We start from the raw sequence: 11,206 nt of genomic DNA, 5'->3' as shown, positions 1-11,206 counted from the left end.
ACCATTTCAGTTATTTACAGTAGCTGCCTTGGTGTATTCGACTAGTTAAATAACCACGCGTGTGATATAGTGAGTAGGAAAACACTTTGGCTTTCTAATCTTACGTCATCCTCAACGTAAATATTTATGCATGCATTTGTTAGCCACATGTGTTGTATTTTGTGCTGTCTTTATTTGCTATTCGGATTGAAACCGTTCCTGTCTTGCAGAATGTCAACCGGGTAAGAGTTCTGTGCATTTCTATGATCTCTAATATGCTTAGCAACTCGAAATCAAGCCTATGGGTATTTGGTCCCGCGAAAAAATTAATTGCGTAGGAGTGTGAGTCATTTCAGCGTTGGATTGTTATTGCATGCCTATTATCAGCGAATGTTCAAGCTTTAAATATTGTTTTAACATAGAGCGGTCAATAGTTTCACTAAAAACGGATTAGGAAATTTTATCCTGTACGTTTCAATCATGCACTCAATGGAAATTCGTTGGTTCATTTCAATCGTGGATGTAGCAAGTCAAAATCGAACCTATGGGCATTTGGTCCCGCGATTAACTTGACTGTCTAAGAGTATGAATATTGCTATTGAGCAGCGAGTAGTATTCGTGTTATAACCAAAGCCGGGACTTGCACCCAGATTTCTTCTCCCTCGAAGAAGGAAAAGCGTTCTGCTTTGAACTACTGTGGTTGTATAAACACGTTTCATACAAGCTACATGATCAAGAGGTGTCACTCAGCGTTTGTACGGGCTTGTGACCGTTCTTTTCACAGCGAAATGAAAAGAGCCGCTTTACCACCTTGCGATATGCAATACGGACTAGCATACTAGCAAACAATATAGCCTTTACTTTTGCCATGCATTAACGAAGAAACATTGGCCTTTCGGCGATGGCTAAACCTCAGAAATCCCATTTAAATAGATATTTTTTTCACATCTTGCAGAAATGTTCTGTTGCATAATTTCTCAAAATATCCTAAATCAGATAATATACAATAACATGTGGACATCTGTTCCAGTATCTTGCAAGACGAATAACTATCTGTGGAGCTGTAACATAGCACAACCTTAGATATGTTACTGCCTTTCAACTGTGTTATTTTATCAAATATATTTCATTGATCAGACACGACAGATTTTCATTTCAACTTCACGTGAACAAAACACGTTCGTATCAAACTGCAAAATCGCATTGTAGTGTTTGCAGACCAGCTGCTGCTGAGAATTTTCTTCTACTATACGAATGTGCCTACATATCTGTTACATCAATGCATCATATACTAGTATTTTATCTTACAACCAAACCATAGCATTGAAGTAATACTGCTTTTCAAACAGCGCTTGTTAATATCAACCTAGGTAGCAAACTATGCGATCGAGTGTAGATTTGGCCAAGAGGCAAAAGTAGTTAATATCGCAAACTGTTATGTATATAGATTTTTTTCATCCATATTTTGTATTATGTGTGAAACAAAACTGCAAACTACTGTGTACACTCGAAAGCTTACAAACGAGATGATTGACCAGCGCTTGTCAATATCAACTCAAGTAGCTAACTATGCGATCGATTGTAGATTATATAGTGTGTTTTGTTCGTATATTCTACAAGCGCAATATAAAGCCTAAATACTGTTGAACGTTTGTGTTAATGTGTCTCACTGAAAGACAAGTAATACCAATAACGAGCCGTTGTACAAAATGTGTATGCAGTCAAAAGCGAGTAACTGCTTTGAGTTTACGAGTCACTGCTTGCTAGTTGCAACGCAAGTAGTTTATTTCGTGCAATTAATGTTCAACGCAACACTTAGTAGCATAGTTTGTGGCCGTATGGCAAAAATCGATTGTATTCCTTAAATAAGGATAGGATGATGAATATTGCTATTGAGCAGCGAGTAGTATTCGTGTTATAACCAAAGCCGGGACTTGCACCCAGATTTCTTCTCCCTCGAAGAAGGAAAAGCGTTCTGCTTTGAACTACTTTGGTTTTGTAAACACGTTTCATACAAGCTGCAGAGTGTAGTTTTGCTATGATTTGTGTACTGACTCGTGACCGTTTCTCCTATTTGAGTACAAGAAATGTCGCTTTACCACTAAATGTTTGTTTAACTTACTGTCGTTTCAAAATGGGAACATTCGTATTGTTCTGTACAAACATTTGAGTTGTTGAGTTTCGAATACGGCTGTATTGTAGCGAAACGTTTCAGATCGGGATAAAACTACATGCAACTTTTAACGCAAAATTGCTTTGCACAATTTCAAACTTCATGATCATACATCGAAAGTTATGAAACTGCGTATATAGTTTTTATTTATTTTGCTAGCGAAATTTTAACATTTCATTGAATAACGCAAGTTTATGGCCATGTGGTGAATTTCATGAAAGTCGCTTAAACTGATGTATATACTTTTTCATCATATCATCTCAAATGGAAAGTCAAAATAATCCCTAAACGTCATTTATGTAGTGTGTTTTGTTCGTATATTCTACAAGCGCAATATAAAGCCTAAATACTGTTGAACGTTTATGTTAATGTGCCTCACTGAAAGACAAGTTATACCAATAACGAACCGTTGTACAAAATGTGTATGCAGTCAAAAGCGAGTAACTGCTTTACGTTTACGAGTCACTCAATGTAAGTCTCAACACGAGTAGTTCGTAAGGCGCAATTAATGTTCAACACAACATTGAGTAGCATAGTTTGTTGCCATATGGAAAATATCTTATATCGGTTAGTCATTCATATAGTTTTTTTTATCATTTTACCTCAAATTCAAGTTTGAAAGTTTTTTGCTTTGTACGTTTGCAAGCTAGTGGTGTCACTCGGCGTTTTTACGGACTTGTGACCGTTCCTCTTGTCTGAGTACAAGAGAAGTCGCCTTCCCACCCCAGCCCTAGCAGACTTAAACCTAACAATTTGAACAATGCGTGTTATCAACCGGTTGGTAGCCTTATCAAATGCCATCGCGTCCTCGGACTCGCATACGCATCGACCCACGTCAGGTTCTAAAGCTTGCGGGCAATAATGAGTGTCCCTCGCGATAGATTGAGGAGCCTTGCCAGAGTATAACGACAGCATGGATAACACATGTTAGAACCGAAAACCGAGGCGTTTCCCCTCAAGTGCTATCGGTTCGCTTCGCAACTTGTGGAGTCGGTCTATTGACACCTACATACCTCGGTCGCCCATACTCAGTCAATTAACCGCTGTTGTCTTTCTGCTTGCCAAATAGCAGTCAAAACAACCTTACATTGATCTAGCCAGATTGGAAACTACGAGCGAAAACTAACTCGCCCAAGCGAGTGACCCGCTCCCGATTCGAGCAAAACCTCACCTAAGCACTATCGACCCAAAAAACGCCAGTAACACTGCTCCGTTACTAGGGAGCCTTGCTAGTCAACACAAGTAATTTGCAATCCTGGCTAGAGCAATGAGTATATTCGGACTGGTGTACCACCATGTGATTGTCTGCGCTTAAATTGTTGGTATTTGATACTTAGAGTCTCTTGTGCCAAAGTTTTGTTTGATTTTGGTAATGCATAGTTAATACATCGTTAATACACAAACACATACATCAATACATCAATACATCAATATTGCTGGCCAGCACAATAAAACAAGGAAAAAAAAGGTAGGAGAACAATCTCCTTTATTTTTCATGTAAAAACATAAACATAAACATGCACACTGTCAACACTTGCCACTTGCAACACCGAGTTCGTTTCATTGCATAATGTTCACATTTTTCGATCGACACACATTCGCAATGTTACATGGATTCACAAAGTTACATGGATTCACAAAGTTGCACTGATGTCCATACACGGGCCAATGTTCAAGTTATCGGTGCGATGGACCCACGGTTTTGTCGCAGCTATACGCCACACGTATGTATTGACTACTCGGTTTCCACATCAAGGTTTGCAAATTGGCACTGAAAATAGAAAAGCAAATTGTGTTAAACAGTAAACGATGAAAGTAAACAGCCTGAAATGATAAAAACATGCATGTGTAATATACCATGTATCAAATAAAATAGTAAACACAAACTGCTAAAGAAAAACACACAACTCTACCAACTGTTTAACTGATACTTACTTTTTTGTTTTGTGTTGCATGTTCAGGCGCCTTTCTGTCACTGCTCGTCTAGCAGTACAGCTGAAATGAAATAGAAAGCATGATCAGAAACTTTCATTGTAATTGTACAACTTACAATTTATGTGCACAATTTTGCATTTAAGTATAACATACAGTAAAACAATTTCAATCAATTGTTCAACTAATACTCACTTTTTTGTTGTGTTGTTTCCACAAAGGCGCCTTGTTGTCACTGCTCGCCTGGTAGTAAAGCTGACTCGTCAAGTAGTAGAGAACACTCGTCTAGCAGTAAAGCTGAAATGAAATCGAAAGCATGATCAGAAACTTTTGAATGTGTTTGTACAACTTACAATTTATAAACACAATATTGAACTATAACAGTAAACTTGAAACAGATAACAATTTTACTTACCTATGTTGTCTTCGCTGAAATACAAAAGTCATGTTCATAGCAATCATAGCATATTAACACACAATGAATACAACTCAAAACTTTTAGTAAGAAACTCAGTACTTACTTTGTATTTTGTATCCAATCCCTCTGCTGGCAATCTTCTTCAGTCCACAATCGAGCTGAAATCAAGACTCAATGCATACATGTAAATTTTGCCAAATAATAAACAGAACTGTGAACCAAAACTTTAACTAAACAAAACTAACTTTTCAACTGTAATGGTACTCACCTCTGGCAACTGAAATCATACAGACATTTTGCATATCAAAATACATTTTTAGTTTAAAGATAAGAATGATTTATGAACATTTTACTTACACAAAGCATAAATATAAAAAACATGCTATGATGAAAAAAACAATATGTATACAAAATTATACATAAAGAAACACAATAAACTTACCATTGCTGACCTGAAATTGAAAAAAGCACATTTTGTATAGCACAACAATCATATTCAGTTTTTACATAAATGAAGTGTACTTACATCTGCCAAACTGAAATGAAAAAAGCATAGCAGAATAAAAGTCATAAAACATATTTCAATATGCAATTAAAGAAAGCAAATTGTACTTACCAACAGGCAACTGAAATGAAAAAAAACACATTTTGTATGGCAGAATAAAAGTCATCAAAACAGTTCAATATGAAAATTAAAGAAGGCAATTGTACTTACCACAGCCATACTGAAATGAAAAAGAAACACATTTTACAATGCAGTATACAAGTCATCAAAACAGTTCAATATGAAAATTAAAGAAGGCAATTGTACTTACCACAGGCAACTGAAATGAAAAAAACACATTTTGTATAGCAGAATACAAGTCACCAAAACAGTTCAATATGAAAAAGAAAAGAAAGTTAGTGTACTTACCACAGCCACACTGAAATGAAAAATATATTAAGCATTGCATAGCAGGATACAAGTCATCAAAACATTTCAATATGAAATTATACAAAGTTAGTGTACTTACCACAGGATACTGAAATGAAAAACAGACATTTTACAATGCAGAATACAGGTCATAAAAACAGTTCAATATTAAATTATAGAAAGTTTGTGTACTTACCACAGCCATACTGGAATGAAAAAAACATTTAGCAATGCATAATAATCAAGACTTACCTAGCTGATCTTGAATCATTCTCTGTTTCTCAACTTCTCAGTAGTCCAAAAGTCTGCTCTGTAACGACCCACCATTCCAATCTGAAAAATAGTTAAGCATAACAAAGCACAAAACAAACCAAAAGAGTAGTTTACTTACCTCATATTTTGTGCAGGTTTTTAACAGCCAATTTTCTTCTTGAAACCTGTATTCGTCTCTTTTTTGACCCACTGTGGAACAGTCACAGCAATGTAAGTCTGAAACATAGAAGGGCATAACAACATAACATACAAACCAGTATATTTGTTTTGACTTACCTCGTGGCTAGAGTCGAGACACAGCTGCTGAATTTCTTTTCTGTCACAAGCTGTCAAAACATCTCTGCAACATCTCTGCAATTGAAACCTTCAAACAGAGTAAAACAGAGAAACATTTTGTATACAATATAGTAAACACTTACCTTGTTATAGGCCTGAGTTGCAGCAGTGATTCTTTCTTGAAATCTTCTTCTTTTGCATCACTGCATGAGAGACCTGAAAAATAGCATGCAGTGCAAAACACATGAGTTAAATTAAACCAAAATTGTGTTTCTACTTACCTTGCTTCTGTAGAGTTGAATCACAGTAGTAGAATTCCTTCTTCAAACACATTTCTCTGTCTACACCAGGAACTTGAATCTGAAACAGAGAAAAGCATCACATCAAATTGTACAACTCAAGTGCATTCATTCAATGCTGACCTACTTTCTGTTGAGTTGTTTCACAGCAGCTGAAATCCTTATTCACTGTTGGCACTGCTATGAGACCATTTCTGCATGTGAAATCTGAAACAGAGCAAAGCACGCATGTTACAAATTAAACAAACACAATTGTTACACTTACCCTGTTTGCAAGTCCCATTCACTTTCTCAGCAATGTTCCTCTTCTTGAATCGTCTTCGTCGCTGACTACAAGTACACCTGAAACATAGCATGCACAAAACATACCATATAAAAACAAAATACAAGTGTTCATACTAAAATGAAACACACTTACCTTTCTGCATTGCTCAGCTCTGTTCGACTGTCAACTCTTCATGTCATGTCATATCTGAAACGAACTAAATCAAAACATGCATAGCACACTATCATTGATAAAATATTGAAACAATTGTATGCTTCATAGCTGTGTTTTTTCCACTTTACATCACAGACAACTGGCGATCACAAAAGTAAAGACATTTTTGTTCTACTCAAACATTAAGCTCACATTCACAAACACCGACCGACAGAGTTTTGTATAGAGTGCTAATACCTAAAACTGTACAAAAAGAATCGACATCAGTTTTCATTCATCATCGTTTATTGAGACAAATTAATACTACAATACTTACCACAGCTCCCTGAAATGAAATAGAAATGTTAACAGCATGCAAACAAATGTTAACCAATATCAAATCATCTATAGTAAATATCAACAAAAGCATTTTGATACACATAGTAAGTGTTCACCATCATAGTACATCATCAGTTAGTTCGACATCCCACGGTTGCTCAAGTGTAAGTACTGGCTAGCATTTACCCTTTCCAGTAAACCGTCACACATCAGCATTTTTAGACACAAGTGCTGATAGATTCAACCCTTGTTATCATCTTTCACAGACTTCTATGAGTAAACAACTGAAAAATATAAAACGTTTGTACTCACTGTTTGGCAGCTCCAAGAAACACGTCTGTACTGCTTGCCATCTGGACATCAACTGAAACAAAACATCTTCAAACACACATACATGTAAAACGTTTTTGAACATAAACCAACACAGATCAAACTTGAATTATCCATCTGTACATGACACACATGAAAAATAGCATAAGTTTACCATCACATTACAGCAGTACAAATGAAAACAAAAATTTGATCGACTTACCTTGCTTCTGTAGAGTTGAGTAACAGACGTGGAAATCTTCTTCCATGTGTAAACCAGTGACTCGAATCTGAAATAAAGTAAAGAACACATTGTACAACTCAAATCAATGGATTAAAACTTACCTTACTTTTGATGATTTGTGTCTCAGCAGTTGAAATCCTGTTTAATTTCTGCATGTGAAATCTGAAACAGAGCAAAGCACGCATGTTACAAATTAAACAAACACAAGTGTTACACTTACCCTGTTTTCAAGTCCCAATCACTTTCTCAACAATGTTCCTCTTCTTGATTCGTCTTCGTCGCTGTCAGCAAGTACACCTGAAACATAAAAGCATGCACAAAACATCCCATATAACAACTATTTTGTACTTACCATATGAGTGCTTTTCTGTTCAGGTCAGCTTGAAAACCCATCACTGCCATCAGCATCTGAAAAATAGTACATCACAAACAAACAAACAAACATAACATATCATAAAAACAGTTTAACACAACAGATATGAGAGCTCTCGCAACCACGTCTGTTCTGTTCGACTGTCCAAAAGCAAGTGACAGTACTTCAATTCACTAACATTGAGAAATTCTAAACTTACCTTCAAGGCTTGTTGAGTAGCTCCAAAAACAAGACTGCTTGGCTCCACTGTTCACTCCAACTGTCATATCATCACTGGATAAGCACTCCTGAAATGTATTAAAACAAAACATGCATAGAACAAACATTCAGTCAAAAGTACTTACCTTTCACTTTGTCACTGCCCTGTGCTCAACTCCAGTCAGCATGACATCTCTGCTTGAAAGTCTGAAACATATAAAAACATGCAATGCAAAACAAACATAGTTACTTACCTTCTAGCATATTGTTGGAGCTCCAGAAAACACGACTGTTCACTCCAGCTGCCAGACTTGAACTGCCAGCACACATCTGAAAATCTGAACAAAGCATTCATGTTCATACTTTACTAGCCGTACAATTAAAGTTACTGACATACTCATCATCCAAAATAGAGTACACGAAAAGCTAGCTAGGTTTACCTCTGTTCACTAAATGAAACCATGATGATAAAGTAACTCACTTTATCTCTTCTTTTGTCAAAATACAAGTGTTCATAGTGGAATGAAACAGACTTACCTTTTCGTTTCCCAGCTCTGTTCAAATCATGTCAGGTTTTCATCTCATGTCAAATCTGAAACGAACTAAATCAAAACATGCATAGTATACAATCATTGATAAAATTTCGAAACATTTGTATGCTTCATAGCTCTGTGTATTTTCACTTTACAGATCACGGACAGCTGGCGACCACAAAAGCGAAAACATTTTTGTACTACTCAAACATTGCTGTATTAAGCTCACACTCATGAACACCAACCGACAGAGTTGCTATAGACTTATAATCCCTAAAACTGTACAATAAGAATCAAAAGCAGTTTTCAGTCATAATCTTTTATTGAATTCTATACATATGCACTACAATCTACAGTACTCACCACAGCACCCTGAAATGAAATAGAAATGTTACAGCATGCAAATACAATTTAAGCAATATCATATCATTTATCTACTATGTTTGCAAATTTTTTTCAATCATATGTTCGTTTCCCCAAAGAAGCTCATATTCTGTTCCACCATCATACACCATCATCGCTAATCACAACATATCGACACTATATCAGTACTGAGTAATTTCTACCCAACGCATTACACTTCTATACAAGTAAACCTGTACAAAACGAATCGAAATCAGTTTTCATTCATCATGATTTATTGAAACAAATTTATACTACAATACTCACCACAGCCCCCTGAAATGAAATAGAAATGTTACAGCATGCAAATACAATTTAATCAATATCATACATATCAACAAAAGTGATTCAATAAATTGTCATTTAATATTTTTGCAACATTTTTCCATCATATGTTCGCTTCCTCAAAGTACCTCAATGAATATTCTGTTCCACCATCATCCACTATCATCGCTCATTACAACATATCGACACTGTATCAGCACTGAGTAATTTCTACCCAACACATTACAACCATCATACATCATCACGCAACTCCACTTCAATCTATCGCGAAACATGAAGATCTAAACAGTAAAACGAAAAAAATTTGTACTCACGTTTTTTGTAGACAGCAGCTCGATGAACACGTCCGCACAGCTCGACATCTGAACCTCAACTGACAGTCAATCGCTTGACACCACAACATAAATTTAATTATTCACAACAGTCAGGGCTTAAAAAAACACGTCCGATCAGTCCGATGTCAAAACTTAAAGTGAAGTCAAGTCGCTCACAAAAATTCGTTGTCAGTCAGTACTAAACGTTCAAAAGTTATCATCGCATGAGAGCATGATTTCATTTCACAACGCAAGTAAAAGTCAAGCCGTCATCTCATGACAATACCCTAACACTGCAGTCCACCAGTAATTCCATAACCCGAGTACCAAGTCGCTATTCTATAACGCGAAGTCAATTTAACTCTCAAAGTACAAGTCAGTTAAACTCAAAACTTTTCATCAATAGTCAGAGCTCACGAAAGTACGTCCGTCTTTGTCAAAGTCTTTCATTGAACTAAGATTAAGTCAATGTAAAAAAAAGAGCGCATAAAAAACACGTCCGTAACGGTCAATTTCAAAGTCGCAACTGAGCGTTCTTTGCCAGCCCAGTTCAATTTATACTGAGTACGACGTCGAGAGCTTCGAAAAACACGTCCGAACCCTTCAACGATCAAACGAAGAATGACAAAAAAGCACATTGAAAATGTTTATACTTCATGATTTAAGTTACAATTGAATGTGTATTTGATGAGAAATCAAAAAATCATACTTACCATGCAAAAATCATACAAATATTGACTTTGTGATGATATTTTTTCATGACCATACAAGCCGAAATATTCACACTCACAGCTTGAATGGGCATAAAAATTGATAAGCATGAGTCCGTACAATCCATCCAGTATTTCCTTCGAGTTAAAGCAAATCCATTGTCTTCTAGTTTTAAATCTTGTTATGAGGCGTACTCAACGCAGATTTTTATAGTCAATGTCAAAACGACAAAATGCGAGTATATAAAAAAATCTAGTCAAACATAGATTTACTAACCTATCATTCTGAAATAATCCTAGATCATATCAAATATGTGAGTAATCCATCAAAATATTTATTACTGAACATTTAACATCAGCACAAAATATTCCCGTATACCCATTTAGTTTTCTACATAGCCTGAACAATTCAATATTTATTTTCAATTCCGAGAACTCAAATGTTTTCATGACGTTCGACTGACGAAAGCAGCTCGATATGATTTCGCACTAACTTTATTAAAGAGCAACTATCGCGCTGTGATTTTTTCAACTGTGTTTTGTGATTTGTACTAGTACAACGAAGATATAGAAAATAAATATCAAACCACATATATCAAAATGTTCAGCACACTGGCGCCTACACAATGATATACAAATAGTATGGTTATGTGTACAATTGTTCTTGAAAATTTGAAATATCGAGAAAATTTGCGTTAAAATCAAAATTTCATAACTCGCGCGTTCGATTTTGTATACACAAATAGTACCAGTATGAGCGCATCGAAATTTCGGTTCATCTGGTGAAAATTTTATGGAATTTGGACAACTGGTTCTAT

The 11,206-nt window shown here is 35.8% G+C and overlaps 1 long non-coding RNA gene across 20 annotated transcripts; it reads right to left on the bottom strand.

The window, feature by feature from the left end:
- Positions 1-2,868: 2,868 nt before the first annotated feature.
- Positions 2,869-10,288, bottom strand: LOC127874412 (uncharacterized). Of its 20 annotated transcripts, none has more exons than XR_008046883.1 (8): positions 8,682-9,656; positions 8,399-8,482; positions 8,146-8,233; positions 7,553-7,981; positions 4,606-7,384; positions 4,280-4,381; positions 4,088-4,147; positions 2,869-3,923 (listed from the first exon to the last, which is right to left on the bottom strand). It is a non-coding gene; the product is annotated as an uncharacterized LOC127874412 (long non-coding RNA). The 20 variants fall into 20 exon arrangements; XR_008046884.1 differs by having other exon boundaries at positions 7,553-7,870; XR_008046877.1 differs by having other exon boundaries at positions 7,553-8,233; positions 8,682-9,657.
- Between the last annotated feature and the right edge of the window lie 918 nt (positions 10,289-11,206).

Source organism: Dreissena polymorpha, chromosome 3 (genome assembly GCF_020536995.1).
Source record: "Dreissena polymorpha isolate Duluth1 chromosome 3, UMN_Dpol_1.0, whole genome shotgun sequence".
In the NCBI taxonomy this organism is placed as follows: Eukaryota; Metazoa; Mollusca; class Bivalvia; order Myida; family Dreissenidae; genus Dreissena; species Dreissena polymorpha.
Note: the sequence above shows the minus strand (reverse complement) of the source record. Positions and strands in the feature narration are given on the sequence as shown.